The sequence below is a fragment of the Rhopalosiphum padi genome, chromosome 3, assembly GCF_020882245.1.
Source record: "Rhopalosiphum padi isolate XX-2018 chromosome 3, ASM2088224v1, whole genome shotgun sequence".
In the NCBI taxonomy this organism is placed as follows: Eukaryota; Metazoa; Arthropoda; class Insecta; order Hemiptera; family Aphididae; genus Rhopalosiphum; species Rhopalosiphum padi.
The window spans coordinates 80,521,263-80,527,858 of record NC_083599.1 but is presented as its reverse complement, the minus strand read 5'-3'; the positions used below and the strand labels follow the sequence as shown (position 1 = coordinate 80,527,858).

Below are 6,596 nucleotides of genomic sequence, written 5' to 3'. Positions count from 1 at the left end.
TACCTGTTCGCTTTTTGGTCCTTTCAACTACTTGGAATGTGCTTTCCGTTGTAGGTTGTCGGACTTTTGGCGCTGAGTTTTCTTCTACTGTCGCCGGTGTTATCTTTGTTTTTGTGTCTTTTGGCTTTTGTTTAGTTGTCTTTTTGGTGGTCTTTTTTCCAAGCCTTCCATCGTGGACACTGACCCTGCCGTATTCGGTGTTCGGCTTATTGCGTTGGACCACGTTTGAATAAGACGTGCCCTCGTCTGTTTGCGGTATAGATGTTTCATCATCATCATTTATGATGATAGTTTGCGGCCTACTGGGCTTAGTTGGCCTTTCTATTTTATTTTTTAGTATCTCTGTGTAAGCCCCTTCGAGCTTTGCGTGTTGATACGTGATGTCTCTTACAATCGAGCAGATGCGGTTGTAAGATCCCGTAAGTTCTTTTCGCATTGAAACTGTTATTCGCTTGCTCAAGCTGTCGCTTTCTATGATTGTTTTGAGGTTGTCTAGTTCCGCGTGGACTAGGTGGTTTAATTCACCAACAGTCTCCACGGGTGCCTCTTCTGTTTTTGTCTTTTTAGTTGTGGTCTCAGTTTTATCAATGGGACTCATGTCTTTCTCGGGTTCGTGTCTCTTCTGCGAAGTAGACGGACCCCCCGGAGTTTCAAAGCTACCCATTTCCAAAAAAGTGTTCTCGGTCGCCGAGACGACCGAACTTTGGCTATCCACTCGTCTAAAGGTCAGTTGTTGTGGGCCCGGGCTTTTCGGGCTATGCAGGATCCTCATTTGGTCGTCTTCAGATAGTTCCTCGTGCATGTGTTCATGAAGGATCAACTGAGCCGTCTCAAGAGAAGCTTTTGATTGTTTTGCAAGGTCGTGTATTTGGAACCTGTTTTTATTAGATAGGCCTTTGATCGCTAATGTGTCGAGGTCTTGTAATACTTTATCTATTTTGTCCTTGACAAGTTCTAGGTTAATGCCTGATTTGACCTTGCATTTATCAAGAAATAGTATTTTGTATATTAGACTGTCTAATACTTGTATCATTTTACCTCGATTGTGGTCGTTAACGGTGTTGTGTTTTCCCGTTATTGCGTTCTTTGGCCAATAACTGTCATCCTGAAAGAACTCTTTAACGCAGTCCAGTTGCCTTTGCATGTTTGTAATGTCCGATTCCGATATATCAAATTTATCCATTTCCGTATTCCAGCTTACATTAACCGAGCTATTGATGACGACCGATGTGGCGAGCTCACCCACATCTGCCGGGTCTGAGGTTTCCGAGGCCTCTGTACCAGTAACATCATCTTCTGTTTTATTTGTTGTGTCCATATTGAGTTTTGATGGGAGCGCCATCTTTTAGCCCAAGTCCCTCTGGCCGCCGGTGGGCTATGCCGGCGGTTGCATGTTTGCCAAGGGTGGATGTCCGGAGTCGGCCTGCTCCGGACAGTTGAAAGTCTCTTAGCGCCGGACGTGTGTCTGGTCGGGCGGGATCACCGCGACAAGGTGGACTTTCTTCGACCCCGACAATATCTGACAGTTGGCATTTAGGTGGTCCAAAAGGATCAAGATATGCATCAAGCCAATCTGGATGGTTTGACAGTTACTCATTTGATGACTGGATTAAAAGTATTGCTATACCATACTTGAAAAAATTACCCGGGAGAAAGATATTAATTGGTGACAATTTATCCAGTCACATTTCAATGGAATCAATTAAAGCTTGTAAAGAACATAATATTTCATTTGTTTTTTTACCTGCAAACTCTACCCATCTTACCCAGCCACTTGATGTTGCCTTTTTTAGGCTACTGAAGTGTCATTGGCGTATTATAATGGAAAACTGGAAAAATGTTTAAAATGTTGTTTCGTAAGTTTATATAATTAAATTAGTTAATATAAGAAACTTAAAAAGACTATTAAATTCAAAGACTGAATTTATTATTTTGATTTGTTAAATAAAAAAAATACTGTTGTTAAAATAAAATATGTTTAAAATGTTGTTTTTCATAAAATAAAGGCTATAAGTAAGTTATTTGAACGCTTTTTTTTTAAAAAATTCAAAATTATGTTTCTATTCAACCTCAATACAGTTGAATAACAAATTCTATGAAAACTAAGTAGCTGTTTTTTTTCACCCACACCTGCGGGTGAATACAAACAGCGTACTTAAAAAAATTTATAAAATCAAATTTTATAGTTGGATAACCGTTGAAAATTCTATCATGTAGTACACGGTGAGACCCAAATTTTGATGTAATTCACAGCATTGTACATATTTTAGATCCAGAGATATAACACCTGAAAGGTGTATACCTGTTTCTATTCACCCACAATTATGGTAATGTATAATAATTTGTAATATTACATTATACTATTTAGGTATTAGGTACTGTTCAATATTATATATTTTATTTCATTACCGAATACCGACCGTCAAGCGCGTTTTGTACTCATAATTTTTTTAGTAATAATTTGTCTTGTGATGCTGTACGACGTTTACGCATTTATACTTTATGTTTATATTTGGACAATTTAACCTATATAGGTATTTAAATTATTACATACCTAACCGAATAATAAATTTATACTAAGTTTATTTACCTACTTCTCTATTTTACGCCGTTTCGCTGCCACGAATAGTCACATAATATTATACTGTACGAGATGGATAACCAAAAGCAGGTAAAACAATTTAATATTTAAATATTATTATCTAACTAATATTATGTAGTTACATAAAGCTATAAGACTAATATGATAATGTTTGGATGTGAATATTTCAATATTATATTATACGATTTAATTAGAATTATTTAAAATGTAAATCATAACATGTTTTATATAGACCAAATTCCAATTATTATTTGTTTGTTTGCACTTCATCAAATAGGTTTTTTTAGTGGTCGGTAGGCTATTTTGAAAGTGAGAAAACTTATTCGGTTGTATCAAGCAATTGGCTTGTTATACAACTTGATAAATATTATTGTAAGTGGCCAAAAAGACAAAAAGTCACCTCCAAAATGATCATGAATGCTGAAAATCCATCTGATAAATGGCTTCTTTACCCAATAAATATTATTGAGAATTCAACTTTCAGTAAATGAAAATCGAAGTAAGTGAAGTCGATATGAGGTTAATGTGTGAACTTCTAAAGAAGTAATCATTGTGAAATCCTATTGATTTAAAATGTAATGTAACTAAGAAGTCAAGTCACTTCTTTGAGAAGTGTATATGAACTATGAAGTCAACATGTGACTCCCTATAGAACTTTGGTTTCAACATCTCATTTTGAATATCACTCAACCTGGCGTTTGGCATCCGTAAATCATCTCTGAGAAGGCAAACACACACTAATTTGTAACTTCGCTAGTTACAGTGAGAATACTACGAGAAGTTTATAGGACTAGATTTTGCACAGAGGGCATGGATTATCGTTCGATCACGGCGCAACGGTCACACACTCACACGACCAGGGTTGCCAGATTCTCAAACAGGTATTCTCGTATTGTGGTTATCAAATTCTCGTATTTTCAATGAAATTCTCGTATCACCAAAAAAAACCGCTCGCTACCATAGAGTAATATAGAGAGGCCGTTCCATATCTCGCTTATAAAATTAATTGAAGCGTAGTTGGTGTATAAAATGCAGATTTACCACTTCATATAAAAAAAATATTGTAAAACGTATAGTACAATATATTGTATGGTTGTGATAATACCATAGAGTTGATAATACGTTTTTGTGTCTTGTGATTACAGACTGTCAACTGATATAATTGTAATGGTAATTAGGCAATTATTAATTAACGATTTTAATCGCTGATTCTTATAATAGGTAATATATACATATTTCAATACCCTGCCATAGGTTGATAAAACAATAAAATAAGACATTGGCGAATCGTGGTATTGACAAATTAAAATATCGAAAATATCAAAACTATACCTTAAAAAGTATATTTAAATCACTAAAAACACATAGCTCCGAAACCAGAAGTCCATTAACAGATCATGTAACTCTCCTAATAAAATCTATAACTTCAACATACATTAATTTAAAAATCAACTATAGTTTAAAAATGCTCAGCGAAAAACCTTCACTCAGAACATGGTACAACAAGCTTACTATTTTTAAGGGCCAATAAATGTTAGTAATTATTATTATATTTGTAAAATTTAAATACTGTGTAAATAAAAAAATTATATAGCTGTATTATAAAATAGCCTGTGTAATTTTATTGTGATATAAATATACAAATAACTCTGCAATTACAGAATATTATTATTATGTTACTTAAATTATTTTAGATTACGATTTTAAATATTTACATAGGTATAATAAATAGTAATAATAAGTTACTGTATGGGTTGCACCAGTGGCCCCCTCACAGAAATTTAATAATAATACAAATATAAATTATTCAATAATGATTCAGAAGAATAGAAGAAAATTTGAGTAGTCGAAATCGTAGATGGAATTAATGATTGTGCCTATCAGTGAAAAAAAAAATTGATAAATAATAATATATTTTAAAATAAATGTGCATGGACATTTAAGATCCAACGTATTAATATATATTTTAAAAAAAACATCATTGTAATAATGTAATATATTAAAAAATATTAATAATTATTATTGAACTTGAGCCCGGCGACTAGGGCCATTAGTAGCTGTGGTTGGTAAGTTGGCACAGTAAGGTAGCAGCCAACGCGCCGCGCAAAGCCACACATTTTATTTTATGTAAGTGGTTAACCTGTAATTTATACACTACTTGTGCATCAATGTTCTGACGAAACGGCCTCTCTATATTACTCTATGCTCGTTACGCTCGCTTTTCTAATCAATGATTATTATCACATAAATATGTGATGTTATTATCAAGATTAATGATTTTCATTTACCTGACAATATTCATTTCCTTATTAAGTAATAGTACATACACTTTGTAATATTATTTAGGAACAGTTAATTAGAAAAGAACAATTTATAGTATTATATATTTTAATATATTTTAACTGCCACCTTTTATACATTGTTTTGTATGAAGAAGCCCACTTATAGTTTCAGTTATTAATTTTGATCTGATCTTGGTTTTCATACAATTTACAGAAGAGAATATTCGTTTGCAATCCACGTTTGCATGTGGTAAACTAAGCAAAGCCAGTGCAAAATTACATAGTGTGATAAATTCTTGAGTATCATTCTCGATGCTAAACTTTTTAATAGACCACCTATAACCGAATGCATTTAAATTATAAATTAATTAATATTAATAATAAAAACTGCAATTATTATTTACCAAAATGTATCTGGTTCAATATTTTCAATATCATCTGGAAGTGAACTTATTGAAATAGGTAATCTACGCCATTCATCATCAATGACTTGTATTCGTGGGTAGTTAATATTAAGGATACAAGGAACTAATTTAATCAGATTGACAAGAGAAAGCTTAGTGTTTCTAAATTCTAATGACAAAGCATTTTTTGGTTTAAAACTAAATAATAATTAAAAATAATAATTCTGTTAAGACAGGATCAGCCATATTATATCTTTATTTCATTTCTAAAGAAGATGTTTGTAAGAACTGACGACACCTTAAAAAGAAAAACGTTGTGTAAAATATTTTTCCTATCTTAAAAATAAACCAAATGATTATAGGTACCTTTCAAAAAAGTCTTTATGTTGGTTATTATTACTTAAAATATCCGGATTGTCCTTATGCATTAATACCTTAGTTCCCAAAAACAGTTCATTATCTGTGATTTGATATTGCCCATTCATGGGATTTATATTTATTAAAGGAGTTCTCATAACATGGTCTCTTTTCAAAAAACATAATAGAAGCTCTTTGTAGAGTGAAACAATCTTTTCATGCAAATTAGTAATAACAACAGAATCTGTCTGAAAGAATTGGTTAAATCTAAAAAATATAAATAAAGTGTATTTAACTGTAAACAATTGATAACAAGTAGGTAGCTATACTAATAAATAATATAATAAAATAATACCTTGTAAATTTAGGAAGAGCTCATTGCAAGAAATAATAAAACAACTTCATAAAAGGGTCATTCAAAGCAGCAAGGATATGTTCAGTTGACAGAAGCCGCTGTACTAAAACAGTATCTAAAAAGTATAATCTCAGCGCATCCCATTGTTCTATAACTCTGTCTACTACTGCAGTTAAAGACAGCCATCGAGTTTGCGACGGATGTAATATTTTATGGGGATCCAAATTTAAAAATGTTTGAAACTGAGAGAACTCACATTGGCGTTTTGAAGAACTTTTTAAAAAGTTGAAAATATTTCTGGCCAAATCTTCACATGATCTTGGTAACCGTTTACAGGCTTCACTTGCACAAAGGTGAGCCGAATGGCAAACATACTTCATTACGAAAATGCCTGGGAATTCTATTTTCATTCTTGAAGCCACCGAATTATTCTCACCCATCATGGTATTACAACCATCGCTACCAAAACCAATAACATTACATTTCGGTATGCCATATAAAGTTAATGATTCCATTAAACTATTAAATAGTTTTTCAGCGGTAACATTACCCGGGTTTTTTGAATCATACACCTTATATAGGTCCCAAAATTTACT

General features: G+C 32.8%; 1 pseudogene; it reads right to left on the bottom strand.

The window, feature by feature from the left end:
- Positions 1-5,000: 5,000 nt before the first annotated feature.
- On the bottom strand, positions 5,001-6,596 carry LOC132926088 (uncharacterized; annotated as a pseudogene).